At 43.3% G+C, this 21,059-nt stretch overlaps 1 long non-coding RNA gene across 1 annotated transcript in view; it reads right to left on the bottom strand.

Annotated features, from left to right (window-relative positions):
• The window catches only part of LOC141003408 (uncharacterized), a 92,060-nt gene extending 71,467 nt beyond the window's left edge, over window positions 1-20,593 (bottom strand). Inside the window, exons 1-2 of the long non-coding RNA XR_012179713.1 lie at window positions 20,532-20,593; window positions 19,574-19,724 (exon numbers count right to left, since the gene is read on the bottom strand). This is a non-coding gene — a long non-coding RNA (uncharacterized lncRNA). The remainder of the gene's footprint in view (window positions 1-19,573; window positions 19,725-20,531) is intronic.
• Window positions 20,594-21,059: the final 466 nt, after the last annotated feature.

Raw genomic sequence — 21,059 nt, 5'->3', positions numbered from 1 at the left:
GCATGTCTGGCTAGAGGCTAAAAAGCACTTTACGATACGATACGATGCACTACGATATACTGTATTGTCCCCGTGTGGAAACTTGTCTTGTACTCAAATGCTACGCACATAACAGCCTCCAATTTTGTCATTTCGTTACTGTTTTTGCAACAACATTAAAGCGGAATCTAAAATCTTGCCAACTGATAAAATAAAACACAATATCAACAGAGGAAACAGCCATCCAGTTCGTGAAAGCTTTTCTTTTTGCTCGTCAGGATGATTTTACCCGCTACACAGGAAGCGGCATGTTTAACATTTCTGTTTATTTGGAATAAAGCCAGTAAGAGCTGGACAGTCAGCGTGAGCAGCGATAGCCGCCGTAGCTTAACAGGCAAAGAAAACCTCCGAAGAGCTCAGAGTCGCAGCATGCCGTTTGATTGACAGGTGATTTCTGGGACGCGCACCAAGAACGCCGAACCGTGGATAAATCCTGGTTGTTTGACAAAGCTATAATTACATGTACTGCAGTAAGTGAGGAGATAAGTGGAAAAAGTCAAATCAGTCATGCAGTGGTCATTATAAAGTCATACAGGCTCAAATCTCACGCCGCTACATGCCGTTAATGCAAAGTTGTTTTTTCTGTAACCAGCTGCAGAAGGCTCACGCTCGCTCTCCTTGCACTAGAGTAACCTCTCTCTCTCTCTCCCTCTCTCTCCCTCTCTGTCACACATATGACCCTGCAGCTTCGGGGGGTGGTGGTGGTGGTGGAGGCGAGGCGAAGAGAGAGGGAACTCTTTTCCATAGACGTCAGAGAGCAAACACAGCACCCACAATCGCACACATGTACGAACACACAACTCGGAGCGGGGCGGAGGGGAGGGAGAGCATGTTTGTGGTTAGCGCTGAGGAATTACCACGGGCTTATTCCGTCATTTGCCAAAGCTCGGGGGGTAAGGAGGAATAATTCCAGCGAAACACCAAAAACCACAATAAAGCGTTTTCTGCTGAGAGAGTGAGAGAGAGAAAGAATGGAATGGAAAAGAGAAAGAGAGGGGCGGGGAGGCAGCGAGGGGCAGAGACGAAATGACACAACCAGCATCTGACCCTTCGAGAAAAAAGGATGGATGGATGGACGGAGGGATGCAGGGTGGCAAGGAGGGAAGAAAAGGATGCGAGCAGTGGTGAGTTAGAAGGTGACCACACGACCTCCAGTGGCAGATCAAGGTAAACATCCACCAATATGATCAAACTTTCTGGTGGGAAATCAGCTGTTTTTACCTCGACTTTGGCCTTTTTTCTTCTTCTGTACATAAAGGAGAAGTTTGTTTTTACAGAGCCTGTAAAACCTGTTGTAAAACTGTCTTCTGTGGCCTCGAGAGGAGCTGCCTAAAGTCTGCTAATCAACATAATAATGGTATCTTGGCTGTAGCTCGGAGAAAATCCCTACAGAAAGTTGTGTTACAAACTCAGCACGTGGATTTTGATCGAACAAAAGATGCGACTGAGTTTCATTAGAGGAGGCGTAGGAGCCCGTTTTAGGCCCGACAGTCGACAGCCCTGTATCACACAAGCCATAACTGCTTAAGTATAATTTAAACACATCAAATCTCAGATATGCAGCAAATTTAACCCACTTATAGACGCCAGCCATCTTAGCTACACATGATTTTTTTCAAGATCCATGCATTATTCCCTGAGAAATTAAGGAAAAATGGCGAAAAACGTCCTATCTTGCAATGTTAAAGGAAGTTATAAAAACGTCCTGGATCCGTCCCTTTTTCCAGACCCGCTTTAAAAGTTAATAGGGTCTGTTCTGGGCTGAAACACATCCTCCCTCCAAGTTTAGTGGAAATCTGTTTAGTAGTTTTTGTGTAATCCTGCCGACAAACCAACAAACAGACAGGCACAGGCGAAAACCTGTGATCTGCAAACCCGTTCTCGTTCCCAGGTCATTAAATCCCGACACTGTGTCTCGCCTCCCTCATGTCTCAGACACTAGAAACCTTTTCTACCAGAAAGCCACTCTAACATGTGGTTAACTGTGTGAAATGGTCATCGTTAAGTCAGTTGGTTGGTTAATTTTAGGCAACAAAACCACCAAAAGGGCAAAATTAAGTACAGTGCGTTTTATATTAGACGTGCATCTGTATGATATGCAGACAGCATGATAAATGTCGGTGTTCAACAATCTGGGAATGAGAATGTTATGGACCCGAAACAGCAACTCCTCCTTTACTCCCTCCAGGCAGTGGTATTAGCAATATTAGCCAGCTGTTAGCAATATTAGCAGCCAGAGGAAGGACCCGGATGCCCAGTCTTCATGATATATATCTTCTGATAATTGCACGACCAGCGGTGGAGCTTATTTTGTGGGTACTTTCTACGGTCCCTGTCAGTTTTCTTAGATTTGAAGTGTGGAAAATCAAAACTAAAGACTAAAGTTTAAAGTCTCATGCCAGAATAATACAAGTAGGGAAACTGAATTCTGAGTTTCTGTAACCGAAGCCGCCTGAACAGCAGCAAAACTAGATGGAGTGAGATAGAGCGAAGGCCTTCACTGAGCTCTCATTGTGCTGCGAAACCAGAAACAACAGTTTGACATGTGTGCCAGACAGCAGGCGAAAGTTCAAGTCGCTGAAAGAAAATTTCTGTGAAAGTTCAACTGCTCCGACGAGGAAGGCAATTACTGCTTTGTGCCGTGACTGCGCGTCGCCACCGTGTGCTGGATAACAACCCGAAGAGATCAAGAACAAATTACTTTCCCGTCAGGACAATCTGTGAGAAGATGTTAAAACAAAGGTGCAGAGAGATGGACGACGCCGCGATGAAAGACTTAACGGGAAGAAAAGATGAGACGGTCGTGAGTGAGTGAAAGAAGAAAGAAAATGAGATGTGTAAGACTCAACATAACAGTTTCATTCTGAGGCTACATTTTCTTGTCATTTCCAATCTTTGCATCCTTTTCTTGCTCATTTTAATCCTCTCTTTAGTGTCACTGCATCATCCTCAAGGTGCTCCATCACCTGACAGTCGTGAAGGCTCAAGCATGATAATTCGAGGAAATGAAAGAGGGATGAGAGAAAGAAGAGGATGAGTGACGCTCTGATTAAAAGCTGGAGGGTTTTTGCGATGATAATGACGCATCTGTCCGCTGCACCTGACCCTAATACCTGCAAATGGCCTCCGTGACATCTATCAGTGTGCGCATCTGTCTTTGAGTGTCTATAACCGCCTTGATCCCTCGAGGAATCCGTCACGTCTTTCAGCATCTTCCTATTTAGACACCTGGGGAAGACAATAACAGGCGGACCACCTGCAGGAAGATATTTGAGGATGGACGGACTGCTGAAAGACGGATAGACAGTGAAGAATCGGGGGAACAAAACGTTATCTTTACATTGGGGCAGCTCAGGATAAAGTCACATTTAAACACAATATGTAATTTCTGCCACCAGGGGGCGCTCTATCGAGACAAAACAAAGGACGTCTGCCAGGTGTTGTTGCTCAGAGCTGGCCAGCTCTGGAGGAGAAAGTTGAAAGCAGAGACGGACCTACTGGAGGAGTCACATCGGATTTAGACACAAGCACCACTTGGTTTGGGCTAGGAAAACATCATGGTTTGGTACTCTAAACAACACCAAACACTTACGCTAGCTGCTGCTAACACACAGCTAGCGGCGGTTACCTTGTAAGCTCAGTGACCCGAGCAGCTAGCGGTCGTATTGGCTGACTCTGCCCAGACTGGGAGCTCTGGGAGTGTTGGTGTTGTTTTCTATCGGTCTATCACCTCCTGAGGTATAAAATAATTCATATTTCTTACATATTGCACCTTTAATGCAGAGATCTTACATATTATAGCTTTAATGTGATCACAATCCAGCAAAACCTGGATCAACAACTTCCCGACATCATTCCTCCAGCTTGACGAAGTTCATCTGACAAACCCGACATGACGACCACAGCGTATTGAACACTGTCCCTGTATCCCGACTCGTGCCAATTTATTTAAAAGGAAGGTAATAAATGTTGGTCGTCCCATTAATTTTCCCTCAAACTCACGAGTGCACATCATAATTTCCATTAATAAGTATGACGGTGTCTCGTCTCGTGCTCTCAGTAATGGCAGCCGAGGTAATCCCGGGTAATTCTCCATTCGTCAACCCCGCAGGCCGAGTTCACTGCCAGTAATTGCACACGAGGCATCAGGTCTCATCTTCAGGGTGAAGAATTGAGACAACCGAAAAGAAAATGGGAGAGATTTACTGTAAAGCTGAGGTCAGTCGGTTTTTATAACTTTAGAACAAACACACACACACACACACAGACACAGACACACACAGACACACACACTATCGAGCCAGACAGATATGACATCATTGTGGTCTGTGATTCAATCGTCACAGGCGGCAACCGTGAGCCGAGCACATGACCGCAACCTCGTATATCAAGACCCCTGCAGTGTGTGTCTGTGTGTGTGTGTGTGTGTGTGTGTGTGTGTGTGTGTAGACACTGGTGTGTTTTCTAATGATGAACTGCAGGAGGGGGATCTGTCTGTTTGGAAAAGCTGACAGCTCTATCCATTTTTCTGTCCACACGCTCGTCTGTCAGATCTCTCTTTCTTTCTCTCGGCTTGTTCTGGTTTAGTCGAGATTGACTTCATCTCTTTCCGTCAGTCCATTGATCAGTGATTAATGATAATGTTTATATATTTATATAGTTAAATAAGCTTAACTTAGACGCTGTAGTTACCCCTCTAGCACGTCCCGAGGCGCTCCTCAGAGAAGTCTGAGTCAGGAGATGGTTATTTACATATATTTTTCTTTATTTTCTTTTTACATGAATTGAATGTCAGGAGGAGCAGATGTTTACTTCGCTGAAATGCCTAAAATATATTCAAAATTCAGTATATTTTACTGTAACCCACTCTCTCTTCGGTGCATCTCTGTCCACATTGTTATTTCTATGATGTCATCGTGTCCTGATGGCTCCTCTGACCCGTGATGAGCTGTAAATAACCCCAACGAGCTCCTCAGCTCTGCCTCAACAACAGCGCGATCAATCCGTCTCATAAATATCAGATACTGAATAATAAAAGCGGACTCTCAGACTGACCCTGACCCTCCACTCAGCCTTTTCCTGTCGCTCCCGGTTGATAAATTCAGTCTCTTCAGTACATTACTGCCCTGCGGCGCCTGAGGTGACACATGCTCTCTCCGACTCTTGGCGCATGGCGTCACCAGGTATTCACTGAGAGATCTTAAAACAGATTTTAAGGAGACAGGCTGTTATATTACTTGTTTATGGGGTATTGTTTCTAATCGTGCAATAAAAATATTTAACTCCCCTGCATTAATTCACATATCGGCGTAGTGATAAAAGTCAGCCATATTTATAGATCTTTAAGGCTTAATGACTGTGATGCTCCTGAAGTGGCAGGTGTCACAGCTGTAAGTGGAGCATCGACATTAAAAGACTGTCAGCGGTTTTCGCATTTTAGCTTCAATGTCGAGATGATCTTCAAAAACATTGTGTAAACAATATATTACCTCTTTCACACTGGACAGCAAAACCCAACAAAACTGACATTTGTCCACAATGGGAAAGGTTACAGTTGGTATTTACTGAGTTTCAGAGGCGTTTATTGGCTCCAGCTCCAATCAGCAGCGATGATAACATGATACCCGGATGGACATGCTAATCCTCTGCTATCTGGCGCCATGTTACGACATGAATTAAAGTTTGGTACGTTATTATGCAAGTACTTTTCTTACTTGAAAGAGAGACTGAAGCAAAACATTTTAAAAAATAACCACTGTAACATTGTCACTCACCTCCATCTGCCTATTAGCAGCTTACATTTAAATTTTGATGTTAAATACTGCAGTGAGACTCTTAATGTTTCCGTGAAAGCCAAATTTGACGTGTTATCAGTCACATTTTTGAGTGTAAGACAAATGCTCAATCTCCTTTCAACTCTGTTTTGGTCTCCACCAACTTAAAGGTCCCATATTATGCTCATTTCTGGGGTCTACTCGAACACGTTTACATACTTTACTGTTCAAAAAACACTTTATTTTCCTCATTCTGTCCATCGCTGCAGCACCTCTATTCACCCTCTGCCTGAACGCTTCATTTTAGTGCCTGTCTCTTTAAGCCCCCCCCCCCCCCCCCCCCGTCTGCTCTGATTGGTCAACTCTCACAAGCCTGAGCAGGAACCGCCGACCGTGGTTTCGGCACCAGCTCTGTGGTTGTTTTTGTAACCACTGTATCGTTGTGACATCATAACCTTACGGAAGTCTTGACGGCTCGTTTAAAGGAACAGTTACGGGTTGTTGTGTGCATCGAGCATGGGACCTTTAAAAATGATCAGACTCTTCCACTTTCTTCACTAACGAGTCGCTAACGTTCGTCAGCTGTTCGGTGCTGAGCAAGCAGCATCGAACAATAAGCTAAAGGAGGCTAAAATACCTCAGCTGAGTGTAGATTTCTCACTTTCACATTAGCTCAAGTATTTTTGATTTAGTGCTCGTATAAAAAAAAAAATATTGATTACTGGCGCATTAGTGAGCGAGTCACTAAATCTCTTCCAGCTCCAGGGGCGCTGCTCCGCGGCTTAACTCTGACCTCTGACCTCCGCTGGATCGGTAAAGTATCACCTTATTATCAAAAGTTGGACGATCCCTCCCGCTTCAGTCTCTTCAGCTTTTATCAGGTTTCACACCCCGACAGCTGTTGAGTTCGAAACCAGCAGGGCGTCCATCTCGCTGATGGTGTGTGTGTGTGTGTGTGTGTGTGTGTGTGTGTGTGTGTGTGTGTGTGTGTGTGTGTGTGTGTGTGTGTGTGAACAGCACCAGAATGTGTTTTACAGCCTGGGAAGGCACCGTCCTCGGGGCTCGTGTTGTTAGTGAACCACATTCTTCTCTCTTCTCATAATCACGCACAGACCCACAGTTCAACACCAGGGCAAGGCTCAAACACAGAGACACGCTGCTTTCATCACAGAGAAAGAAGAAAAAAAAAATCTCTCATTGATATCTTTTTCTCATTACTTTAAAATCTTTTTGTTATTAGCATCTTATAGCGTTCAATAGAATATTCTGCCGGAGCATTTGTACACACGATAGCGGTGTAATTTTCAAAGCGCGTCATGCTTTTCTATGCTTTGAAAAACTATATCGTTATCTCGTGTGCCAATGTTTTATTAAAATAATCTTGTTCCCTTATTCGAGGGGAGGTTCACCTTTTGTTCGTATGATCCCCTTTGAGCTGTGTTTATATATTCCTTTTTTTTTATTTCAACAAGATGAAAGCTGTATTTATGATAAAGCTGCAGTCATAAAAACGTGCAGCACAGTTTGCCATTTTTCAGGACTGGAAAGATTAAGGCACTGTTTGCCCTTTTTTTTTATATAATAATTGTAGCCGGGAGCTAAAAGAACTTATAAAACTTAAAAGAAAAACATTTTCCCTTAAGCTTCAGAGTCAGAAGACCCTAATTTATTTTTGTTTTGTGGTATTGATCATTCTGAAGCACTATGAGTCACTTTTTACAGTTTTAAAGCAGCCTCAGAGGCACGAACCACAACACTCACCTCGTAAAGCTCTTGTGGCTAACTTGAGCAAACAGTTGTGCAACATTAGCATTCATCTCGGATCATGTTTCTTTTTCACCTGATGAATTTAAGTCAAAGATTTTGGTTTCCACCAACTCCTGAATGAAATATCTGGTTCTTTAGCTGCTAAATGTTAAGCTAACTTCACTAGCTAGTTGCTAACTTTGTCTGTCTGCTGTTTAGTTCTGGATAAGTAATGTGCAGTGGATTTATTTTTCTCTAAAAAAAAAAGCTGCCTACTGTGGTTGAAAGCAAGATTCATGAGACCGGAGGGAGTGAAGCAAAATAGCAAAGTCGCAGACCATAAAAGAAAACAATGAGCTAAAATGCTAAATGCTAAAAGGCTCTAGAGAGCAGGGTTGGGTGATGATTCACAGCTGATGTTTGGGATTGTCACTACCAGCAACACTTTTAGCATTAAATGTAGTTATATGACATATATGATCCATTGTTAACAATATTAGCCTATATGCTAGCAGCTCTATGAAGCTGTAGTAGGCACAATGCAATACTGACTTGTTGTTGCTGCTAACGTTAGCGAACAGTTGCCCATTTAGACGTCTATTTACACACTGTGCAACATTAGCATTCATCTTGGATCATGTTTCTTTTCACCTGATGAATTTAAGTCAAAGATTTTGGTCTCCACCAGCTCCTGAATGAAATATCTGGTTCTCTAGCTGCTAAATGTTAAGCTAACTTCACTAGCTAGTTGCTAACTTCTTCGTCTGTTCTGGATAAGCAAGATTCAAGAGAGCAGTGAGACTAAAGCAAAATAATAAAGTCGCAGACCATAAAAGAAAACAATGAGCTAAAATGCTAAGTGCTAAAAAGCTCTAGAGAAAGCAGGGTTGGGTGATGATTCAGTAACACTCTTAGCATTATATGATCCATTGTTAACAATGTTAGCCTATATGCTAACAGCTCTAGCTCGTAATCCATCCATTCACTGATATTCTACAACCGTTATCCTGTAAAGTTGCTTCATACACACATTATTATATATATAAATAGGCTTTTAAATGCCTCATGCTTGGAGAAACACAGCACAGACTGACACAGCAGAGGTATTACAAGGTGAGCAGATGAAGGTAATAATAAATATTGTTTTGTTTTGGGTTTTTTTGACCCAGTTAAACCTCGCTGCAACCTTTTCCGTCTCGAAAACTGCTCGGAGGATCGTCTGCACGTGTTCTTTAAACAAAAGCAGAAAGCGGAGGAAGAACAGAGTTGTTCAGACTTCTCACCTCTCCCTCATCTCCCTCGCCTGTCGTCTTCTCTGAGGCCATGAACCTGACAGGTGTGAAATTATACCTCCTTCTCCTCCCTCCCTCCATCATGCTCTCCTGACCTCCGCACACTCACATCTGGCAGATGGTTAGTGGGAGTACGAGAGGGTGGATTCATGTGGGACAGGAAACCAGGCTGATATTCACAGTTTGTGCCTCGTACACTTCTGAAATGTTCTTGATGAGTTACAAAAACGCATGAAGTTGCATTTTGGACCATCGTGAAACATCTGAACCATATATACATGGATTTCTGACATAATATCTGACTGTTTTATCACATTCGAGTCTGTTTTCAGGGAACTTATATCACAAAATGGATCAATTATGAAAGAGAGACACCTCATTACATTTTAAGCCCAAAATTAGACATTTATAAACAGTAAAAAAAACAATTAATACATGTGTTAAACACTTTAATGTTGTTTGTAGCCAACATACAGTATGATCCAGTACCCAGCGTTTTGGAGACGCTTCTTTCACAATGTTAGCTTATTGAGAAAAGTATTTTTTGAGCTTCAAAGCCCGGCGCTCTTCCTGGGGGCTCTGGTGGAGCCCAGTGCTTGTTAGTTTCTGGGTCTCTGTGAAAAACATGAGTGTGCTGTGTGCACCGTGCTTAACGGGAATGTGGTGACAACGAGAGCCCCGGCAGCACATGTTTGCCCTCTAACCACCGTCCAGTGTGACTTGTGGATCATTTTGAATTCAGGAGGCCTTTTGCAAGATATTTTATATTCTCCCGCTGGTACTGCAGCCCAGATACACTGGGTTTGTTTTGCCACTGGTTCCATGTGAAATAGTGATGTGAAGGCACACACCCCGGCGGCGTTTGTCAACATGAATAAACCAAACGGGATCAAACTTCAGGTGAAGCGTTTTTTTTTTATGTTAGAGAGTGAAAGAGAGCTGATTTCTGTCTGCACAGCAAACTCAGCAGCCGTCACTCTTTTCTCCACTTTCCCCCTTTTGACTGACGGTTAATGAGCGTTAAGTGGAGGCCGTCAGTCTGCTAACGTTACCGGATCAAGTGCATAAACACAAGAAGCTCGCAGAGAAGCCAGCGTTTCTCAGCGAGCACCCGTCAAGTGTGTGCGCGCATTCGCTCGAGGAAATACTTATGCATGCATGCGTCATTGCGTGCGATTATGTGTATATGTGATCCGTGTGCGTCATCGCGTACAGCATGCACGTGTGTGTTCTCATTATTGTCTTTCCGTTTAACAGCAGCGTTTCAAGAGAGTTTGCGTCTCGTCGTCCAATCATGCGTCAGCCTCCGTGTGGTAATCGCTCTAAGCGATGCAGAGGCAGAGCTCCTCGCCGTCCTTACGTCTGCGGCCGCCGCAGAGTTCAGCCTCAGTCCTCAGTTCACTTCTTCCTCTCTTTCCATTTCTTACAGTCTTCCTCCGGCTCTCGCTTCTCTGCGGCGTGTGTTTTAATTTATTCATGGTCTTCCATGTGTCGCACAGCTGCGCCACAACTTCACCAAATCCTCGGGCCTCGCCTCGAAATCTGCGCTGGCTGCCGCTGTTCTCTCCACGCGAAGGCTTTGATCCCGACTTCAGCCAAAGTCGTTTTGTGACACGAGGACGGAGACTTAAAATGCAGATCACGCTCACTCGAACATAGAGACATGAACGCCCTCATCTGTGAGAGGAGACGTGACAGGTGACAGGAAGCAGTGCAGGTCGGGGAGGCGGACGTTTTTCCATTTTCAGTTAAAGTTATGATCAAAATATTGACCCAGAACTTCACTGCTCGTCATGTTGTGTTCAGATTTGAATTATGCTGCTTTGTTGTCCTTCCTCAACACACCTTTCTCCTCCACCTCATTTCTTTCCTCCCTTTTCTTTTATCGTCCTCTTTCTCTCAGTACAATACTCGGTCTGTGTGACTCAAATAGCAGCTCAGGTACAGTGCTGTGATCTCCATATGGCTCCCATTCACTTACTGCGGAGACAGACTATACTGTAGCAAACCGGGCTGTAAAAATATAACAGAGGCAGCTCTTTAAATGTAATGAAAACCCTGCTCCTCCACTTAGAAGGCTGGAGTTTCACCTGGTTGTTAGAGATATCGTCTTATATCGTACGTAGGAGCCTGTAGGTCGACTTGTGAGGGTGAACTATCAACTGAAGTGATCCCAAAACATAATCATGAGCATTTGTGCTCGATAGTCTTTCAGACAGCTGCTTGCTTTGTTTGCCTCAGCTAGAAACAATGCTGATGGGTGATGGTGTGAGACTGAAACAAGCAAAGGTTCAGAACCTCACATGTTCTAACTTGTTTGTGATTCGGTACCATATGAAATATTTTCCCTCCCTCTGGTTGTCGAACTACCAGGGCATCCGGGAGGTATGTGGCACGGGAGGACAGCCGAGAACAGGCACTCGGCCGTGGACACCGGTCCAATTGATCCCCCTCCCTCTTGATGTCCTGCAGACTAACGTCATCAGGGCCACAAACATCTCTATCAGCGTAACTGCATGTTCAGTGGTTGCCTGCTGTTAACGGGTTGTGCTTGGATTTTTCTTGTGGCTTGTTTGTACATAAATAAATAAATGTCTCTGGGCTCGTTCGGTAGAGCGAAGAGGCCGGGTGGCGTCAGTCCACCTGTCGGCTCTAACCAACGAGGCCCAGAGACACTCTGACAGTGAAGAGCAGCTCGGGATGATTTGTGATCCAGACAGGAGCAGCAGAAGACCAGGAGAGAGGCCGAAGAGGTCGGTGTGTTTACCAGGAAAACTACAGCTCAAAAATCACAGAAAACAGACATCAGCTGAGCTACTGGGTGAGACAGAAAATGGTTTCAATCGAGCATAAAGAACGCAACTAATGAAACCAATCAATCACAGGCAGAGTGAGCGGTGGGGATCAATAATATCTCCTCGGTGGGATGGAGTGGTACGACTGAGACCAGGCTGCAAAATATTGACTGAACATGTACACAATAAAAGCCACATATGGACTTCTTGATCGCTCCCTCTTCATGTTTCTCTTCTGCTCCGTACATGTTTTCATTCATTTACAACAAATCAGATTAATCATCCTCTAATTTAAACGATGAACATAAAAAAGGTTCACGTTAACAAGAACAGACGTTACGGAGGAGCGGGGGAGACATTAAACGAGACAAAAATCTGAAGTCAAGACAGAAGGCCTGCTCTCACTTAGGGTTCACATTCAAGGCTGATTAACACACACACACACACACACACACACACACACACACACACACACACACACACAAAGACATTTATTAATCTAAAAATACTAAAAGCACGTTGACTAAAAGGATTCATAGAAACATGTAGCAGCTGTGTGTATTAAAACATACAGGTTACACTGTTCAGCTTGTCTAATTAAACTAAATGAACTTGGAAAAATACAAAAACACACACACACACACACACACACACATTCACTCCAGTAATGAACTGTACTTTTCAGACAAATTATATTAGTAGAAACACATGGGTAACACACACACACACACACACACACACACACACACACACACACAGTCATAATCTCAGCTCATAGGCATTAATATCAGGGGTGATATAATGACTCCCGAGGGCCCTGACCTTTATAAGTGGGATGGAAAACAAAGGCAGCGCTTACACAGCCGCCCACAAACACACACACACACACACACACACACACACACACACACACACACACACACACACACACACTACTCCAACTTTTTGCTATGATTTATTGTGATAAAAGGGAGGACCGTGGCCTTGGCAGTCTGCGCTACATTTTTACCAAGATGATGTTTTTTTTCTACCCGGTTATTTGTGTTGGTACTGAAGCAAGACTCAGTGTGTGTGTGTCTGTGTGTGTGTGTGAGGGTCTAAACTGGTGTGTGTGTGTGTGTGTGTGTGTAGCCTTCCAACTAAGGAGTTGATATCTTTCCAGCTACTGAAAACATTTATTTATTCTTTCCTCCCTTTTTATATAAATGGTCTTTAGCAGTCAGTGTGTGTGTGTGAAGAAGGTGAATGACTTTGTTTTTCTGCCGTAACCTGAAAATTTATGTTAAAAATTGTTATTGTACTTTCGATTAGTTTTTATGTGCTTTCTGAGCGAGGGAACATTTGTCATCATTACAGGAGTTTTTTAAAATACGGCCAGAATTTTAGTTTAAAATGAAAAAGAAAATGAACAGACTGAATCGACAGAGAGTGAAGAAACAATAGTGTTGACGTTGTGTCTACAGCTTCACTTCTAAGTCTAATAAGTCAAGAAAATAAACTGACATTATGTTTAGAAAGGAGATACTTCACTTATTTCCCTACCTTAACAGAAAAATACAACCACACACTGTCTGAATTCAAGCTTAATTCAAACTCGACATAAACTGAATAAAACGTGCCGAACCAGTCTTGGTTTGTCTTTTCCCAATCAGCTCTTGGTTCATCAGAATAAATCCTCAATTCACAGAGAAAGATGTGAAAAATATTCTGGGTCTACGCCTCGTTTTCACCCGTTGTTGATGCCCGACTCTCTCTAACCCCTCTTCAGTCATAGTCCTGGACAGAGCCGCTGTAAATCGCCTCCATACTTTATCTCCTGTCTTCAAACTGACCTCCGTCGATCTCGGAGGCTGTGTTCGGTCTGGTGTCCAGTCGTGTTCACAGGGAGGCCTCAGTTATGCTGCCCCCTATAGTTTCGGAGCTTCTGGTCATTTCTTACAAATTAACCAATTTATGTGAAAGTTGCATTTTACTGCTGTCAGAAAAACAGCTTTGTAACGACGTATCTTCCAGCTAATCCAAGAGGGTTTATTTTGCAGGAAGAGTAAGAGCAAAGGTCTCTGCTGATGCTGGTAAACGTCTGACTTCAGTTGGTAATTTGCTGATATAATGTTACTGGCAGCTGTTTGTGACGAGCCAAAAGACAAAATCAGCATCGCAAACAACGATGAAACAGGAAGTCGTACCAGAGGGAACTGGAGGCAGAAATACAAGTCTGAATTTAAGGTTTTACTGATTACTCCTAATATGCTGAGGTAGAGGTTTGAAGTCTAGACCGCCCACACACACACACACACACACACAGACACACACACACACACACACACACAGACACAGACACACACACACCAGAAACCCCTTATTAGTCAGCTAATCTCCGTGCTTCTACAGTAGAGCTGCTTTAAAAAACACACACCACCAGGGGGGTAACACTAAATCAACTGGTGGGACTGTGATGAAGGCCGCAAGTACAACACACACACACACACACACACACACACACACACACACTCCTCTAATAGCCTTCTTGGCAGAGCTACAGTGCTGTTATCTTAATGGGTAAATGTGCAGTTGAGTCAGTGAACGCCACACAGAGACACACACACACACAAAAATATATATCTAGACGATAATTTGTTTAGTATAGTAACATATTAATGTATATTAGTATAGGAAGTAATGAGAGTAAGAGTACTGTAATTGAAAACATTGTAAATGTACTTTATATATATAAACACACATTAAAAACTGTCCGTGCAAACACACACACACACACACACACACACACACACACACACACCAGCCTGTACAATGTTCTGCTCCCTATACCTTTGGCTCTAATTGGCGGAGGCCTGTGATTGGCCGCTGGACACCTGCCAACAACCAGTGAGAGGCCTCGGTCTGCTCGATCGAAACCACGGCTCCTAAAACAGCAGGAGAGCAGTGTGTGTGTGTGTGTGTGTGTGTGTGTGTGTGTGTGTGTGTGTGGTCACTTTAGAGTACAAACAGTACTGACACACACACACACACACAGGATGTTTCACATACTTTATTAATTTAAGGTTTTATGGTAAATGTAGACTGTAATCATGCAGCCATCGGTACAGTAATTGTGTGTGTGTGTGTGTGTGTGTGTGTGTGTGTGTGTGTGTGTGTGTGTGTGTGTGTGTGTGTGTCAGCCACATGTGTTAGAGTCATAACACTCACACTAGGAGGTTTTAAAGCCACAATGGTCCTTGTAATGTAACGGTTGCTGCGCTGCGTACATGAAATGGTCGACACACCTTCGAACACGCAGAGAAACGAGTCGCACATTTGCACAACGATGAAGCCATGAAATGTGGGCATGATGACACAAACACACACACACACAAACACACACAGTTTTGCTGAAACGTGTGTCGGCTGATGTTCGGTTATCCTTCGCTTTGACTGCGTAGTTTAACTTAACGGTGACGTCCACTGTGTCACATTTTTCCCCACTTCTGACAAACCCATCGTCCATCCGCTCTGCTTTGTTTGGGACGGGGAGAACATACAAACTCCACACAAAGGGCCCGGTTCCAACCCAGAACCGTCTTCCTGCGAGGTGACGGCGCCGAGATCAGCTCGAAAAATGATCCCGACTTTATTATTCTGATGTTAAAAGACAAATATAAAATAATGTTTGGACACGTAATTTAAAATGAAAGCATGAAGGAAACCTCGCTGCAACACACTTGCATGTGGAAAATACATGCTAATATCCTGCTGTCACACACACACACACACACACACACACACACACAGACATCAAGTAGAGATTAGAGTAGACCAGTCCTACGCTGAAGTAAGGGAAACAGTTATAACATTAAGTGGTCGCCGGTGGAAACTGAGCCGAGCTGTGCAACAGAATTAGCACCGATGTATGGCTCTATTGTAGCAGACGCCTTTGAACACGCACACACACACACACACACACACACACACACACACACACACACACTATATGCACTAATGTCATTAAGTATTAGAATTACACACACACACAGATGTGAAAAAGATTTGGTGATTAAAGGTTAAAGTTTAAGAGCAGTCATGACAAAACACACACACACACACACACACACACACACACACAGCGTCGCCCCTCACTCTGAAACAGGCCGAGAAAACAAGCGGTAAACTCGGTTAAAATGGATTTATTTTATGAAATCTAATAATCGCAGCAATAAAAACATATTGGAATGATGTTTTGGCCGTTTCCTCTCTGACGTCTAAACCCCCTTTTCCTGCTCGCATTTACAGAGGTGAGTGAAAGGATATGAGACATAGTGTGTGTGTGTGTGTGTGTGTGTGTGTGTGTGTGGAGCATTAACTCGAGGATGCAAAGAAACTAAAAAAAAAGAAGAAGAAAAGAGTCCAAGTTACATTCAAATAAAAGGATTTAACCCAACAGGATATTACATCATGAAGCTGGCCGGCGTCCCAGTCGCTTTTGATTGGTCGTTTGAGTCTGAACATGAAGTCTACGCTGATTTAACTTTAACTGCGCCGCCCCGCTATAAGTCCCGGCTTTAGGAATTACATATAAACTGAGCATTTAATTAAAATAAATACAACGAGAAGGACGACTGGATGGAGGAGGAAAAAAAAGTAAGTAAGAAAGGAAACAAAGAGCTGTAAAATTAGCGAGGAGCGAGTGAGGAGGGCTTAGAGGAGGAAAGGAGTTACGGATGAAAGGGAAAATCAAGAGAAGGAGACCGGAGTCATTGAAACGAGGGAATAAAAAGAGAAATATATATATATACGAACAAAAAAAGGAGGAATAAAGGAGTGAAGCGAATGTATTTGGATCAGGTTTTGGCTGCTTTTCAAGGCTTCTAATGTTTTAGGAAAAGGGGAAGCAAACCGCAATATGAGTGGGTAAAAATATTAAACCGAGGCTCGTCTGTCCTCGCTGGCACCGCTTCTCCCCAGACAGAAACCAATTAGAGAGTTATAGACCTCCGGATCAGGACACAAAGGAATCTAACACAGAATATCGTGAGCTTGCTTACGGCGTATTAAATCATATGAGTAAATGCGGGCAAGAAAGCGTCTCTCACTGCCAGTCACGGTGGTCCCGGGGCCGCCGCTGGCATCGAGAGGTATCAATAAAGGTTGCGACATTCAGGAGTCTGGAGGGGTTTAATGTAGCGAGGAATAAAAAAAAGGTGGATGAGGGGGAATAATGGAGGCAGGGTGGCCCACCGTCTGCAGAGAGGTCATGAAATACCCTCAAACGTGCGTGAGATGTCAAAGAAAGGGTTTTATATTTCATTTAAAAGATATAAAAAGGTAGTTTAAGGTTCAAATGTGAAGCAAATACTCAGTGGAAGAGTTCAAAGTTGTGATTTTTGGTGTTATACATTTCCTGATGGACAGACAGCTTCACTCGTTACTTAGTTAGTTAGCTCAGTTAGCAGCTAACAGTTAGTAATCCTATTAGTTAGCTGACTCTGTGGAGGAGGAGGTTTTCAGGCACGAGGCAGGGTAGACCGAGTGGGATGGGTCAGCTAGTATGACCACTAACTGCACGGCTAACTGAGCTAACAATGTAGCAACAGATAAATCCATCCATCAGTTCAGTGACGGGTGAAGCAGCTGGAGGACATCTGAGTTAAACAAGCTTGTGAGGAAATGGTGAAACACTGCGGCGTGTCTGAGCTGCGGTTATAAACTCGACAGGACGGAGTAAACAATTCAACTTTTAGCTTTGAAATAAGGTTTAAGGCATCTAAGGCGCAGGCTCACCTGTCTTTTAAAGGGGATGGTCAGTGTCTTTATACATGTTACACCCAGAATACACCCACGGCCCTCTAAGAGTCTGAATACAACCCCTTTGCACCTTGCGCCATGTTTATCCACCGTGTAACTCAGAAAAGGAGTTGGACACACCCTGAATTCACTTCAAACCGTGCGCTATAAATCGTTTAAATGAAGCCACCACAAACGGATCAGGACGCCACAGCGATAAAGAGTTCAGCGACCGAACCAGCACCGCTCTCATACGAGACAAAGAACAATGAGCTGCTCTCAGAAACACTGTGTGTGCACTTAGATTTATAGAGCAATCATCACAGTACGAAACTCACTTTACTATCTGTGCAGCAACACAGAGGCATATTGTGTAACTGTGACCACCAGAAAGCAACTGGAAACACACACTGTTAAACAAACAAAAACACACATGAGAGGGCTCATAAACACTGTCAACAAACATCCAGCAACACAAAAAACAATGTGGGCACGCAGAGAGTAAACACTGTAAACACATGATCATCAAGAATACACAGAGAACATCAGGACCAGGCTCAGACGTGCACCAGACCAGCGACTCGAGTCAGATGATCCAGTTCTCAAGCAAGACTCAAGTCACAGGGTCAAAGTTTCAGGCAAGTCCCAAGTCATCTCACCTGGGCAAGTCAAATCTAGTCCTTAGTTAAGGCAAGTTAGTTGAGTCTGTAGTTCAGGAAAGTCGAGTCAAGTCGAGTCGTTAGTGAAGGAAAGTCGAGTCTTCAGTGAGGAAAGTCGAGTCAAGTCGAGTCGTTAGTGAAGGAACGTCAAGTCGAGTCGTTAGTGAAGGAAAGTCGAGTCAAGTCGAGTCGTTAGTGAAGGAAAGTCGAGTCAAGTCGAGTCGTTAGTGAAGGAAAGTCGAGTCAAGTCGAGTCGTTAGTGAAGGAAAGTCGAGTCAAGTCGAGTCGTTAGTGAAGGAAAGTCGAGTCGTCAGTGAGGAAAGTCGAGTCAAGTCGAGTCGTTAGTGAAGGAAAGTCGAATCAAGTCGAGTCGTTAGTGAAGGAAAGTCAAGTCTTCAGTGAGGAAAGTCGAGTCAAGTCGAGTCGTTAGTGAAGGAAAGTCGAGTCTTCAGTGAGGAAAGTCGAGTCAAGTCGAGTCGTTAGTGAAGGAAAGTCGAGTCTTCAGTGAGGAAAGTCGAGTCGAGTCGTTAGTGAAGGAAAGTCGAGTCTTCAGTGAGGAAAGTCGAGTCGAGTCGTTAGTGAAGGAAAGTCGAGTCTTCAGTGAGGAAAGTCGAGTCGAGTCGTTAGTGAAGGAACGTCAAGTTGAGTCTTTAGTGAAGGAAAGTCGAGTCCTTGAAAAACAACTAGACTGAACACATTTAATGAACAAGTCATTTAAGTGAACATGCCTCAAGTCAAGTCATACAGAAAAGAAACGTAAAGGCGGCCACACCAAACAAACATTAAAATACTTTCTGATGCAGACAACCCCTGATAACCACAGCCATGAACTACACACACTTCATTTCACTTCATCACTGTTTTTACTGTCAGCCTCGAAGGTCGTTAAGCGCTGCCTTTAACGAGCGAGCAAAATGAGAGCCCCCCTCCGTCCTGCTTAACGAGACAGAATAAAAGCCCCCCCCCGTAACAGCCCGAAATCTTATTAGCACTGATGCTAATTTGTAATCATAACATCCCACTGTTTCAGTAAAATCTCACTCTGCGTGAGCGAGTGTGTGAGTGTGAGAAAAGGCCACACACACACACACACACAAACACACACACAACACAAAACAATAGAAGTCGAGCAACACCAGGCCGAACAAAGACGGGCATTGTTTTGTTGGGACGAAACTGTGAGACAGGACAAAGTTACAGCTCCCACACTGCACAGCACACAAACACGGACAGTAATGATGTTGCTCGGGCCCGATGTGCTCAGAAAAACATGACAAACAGGGCGTTTTTGGTTTCTTTTGTCTCGTTGAGCTGTTGAACTTCCTGTCAGGCGCAGGAAATGGACAAGTGTTAGATGTCAGGAGCCTCTCCTTGACATTTACGGACTGTTTGTAAGTGTGTGTGCGTGTGTGTGTGTAGGTGTGGGTGTGAATGACATCCGTCAAAGACCTTGAAGACGTGCGAGGGTGCCCTGTGACTCCAACACTTACTGTTCTTTTCAATGTCGAAGCCGTTTCCTTTAAAAGTCCCTTCAGAATAAGTCTGGGACGTCCGCTCTTGTACTCTCACGCTCCTCTTCCTCCTCCGGCTCGGCTCTCCCGTCTCGTAACTTTTTGGTTGGATGTGTGAAGGTCGAAACATCTAAGATAAAGACGGACAGGACATTTTAGAAAAAGGCACCTTGGGAAATTTCAGGAATGTGTCGGGAGTTTTTAAAGGTTTCCCGAGGTCAGACGAGTTTTCTGTAACGTGCGACACGCTTAAATTAACACGACACGTGGAGGATGGAAGACAGTCATTTTCTAAGCTAATATATATTTTCTATCAACTATAAAGACCCAGAATTATGTCTCAATTTAGGGCTGTAACTTTCATTTTGAGTTGTTCTGGTGAAAATGAATGAAACCTTACAGAAAATGCCATCAAAACACATTTTTTTCACAAAAAAATTGGAAATTGAAAATATTTACTACATCCTAAAGCCCCTAACTCTCACATATGTCTTAAAGTTATGACTGTATTGATCTATAGGTCAGTGATTCTCAGTATTTTCTCCCTTTAAAGTGGAGCAATGGGCCGAAAACTGATTTTATTTTCTCAAATTGTTTTACATAAATGCTTTTCAGAGCCTCCAAAATGGTAGAAATGTCCAGTTATTCACAGTAAAGTTTAAAAAAGATTTGATAAAAGTGTAAATAAAACAAAATAATGTATTTTTTTATCTTTATAACCATCTTGTGACCCTTCAGATTTATCTTGTGAGCTCTCAGAGGTTTGTCTAAAGTATTTTTGTTAACAAACGATCACAAATTAAATCTTTTCATCTCTACATGATCCTTGCACTTGAAATCTGCCGGCTTGAAAATCAAATGTGCTTCAGCTGAGATCTGTTCGGCATTAAAAGAAAGCGTGTTACAGATGCATGTTCATATAAAACGCTTCAGATACCTTCAGTTGATGCAGAGGATGTTTGCAGATGGAGCCTGAAGTTGAGCACAAGCAGACGAGAACATCCACTTCCTGGTTTGGAGGCACATGACCAGAAGTGTGTCACATGACCGGCATGAACCTGTCAGGAGTGGGTTTCTGACTCCAAAACACAGAAGATGAAATCAAAACTGCGATCACTTCTGAACTTTCTCCAACGAGGCCTCACCGAGGAAGAAAAAGAAGAAGCCCGAGATCAAAAATCCTCATTTAGGATGACTTTTGTGTCAAAAACTGGCCACATCTGGCCAAAATTAAACAAAAAAACTATTAATATAAATATAAATAAATAAATACAATACATTTAAATGATTTTAATTGCATATTAATTTAAGTAATTGTATTCAAATTGTCATATTAAAGCTGCTGTAAGTGATATATATGTATGTATACATATATATGTATTAAAATAAGTGTTAAACAGCTCTAAAGAGTGTTTGGTCAGTAACTCATGTCTCTCCTCCTCCTGCTCATGTAGTAAAAGAGAAA

This window comes from Pagrus major, chromosome 10 (genome assembly GCF_040436345.1).
Source record: "Pagrus major chromosome 10, Pma_NU_1.0".
Taxonomy (NCBI): domain Eukaryota; kingdom Metazoa; phylum Chordata; class Actinopteri; order Spariformes; family Sparidae; genus Pagrus; species Pagrus major.
This window is presented reverse-complemented; position numbering and strand designations above follow the sequence as displayed.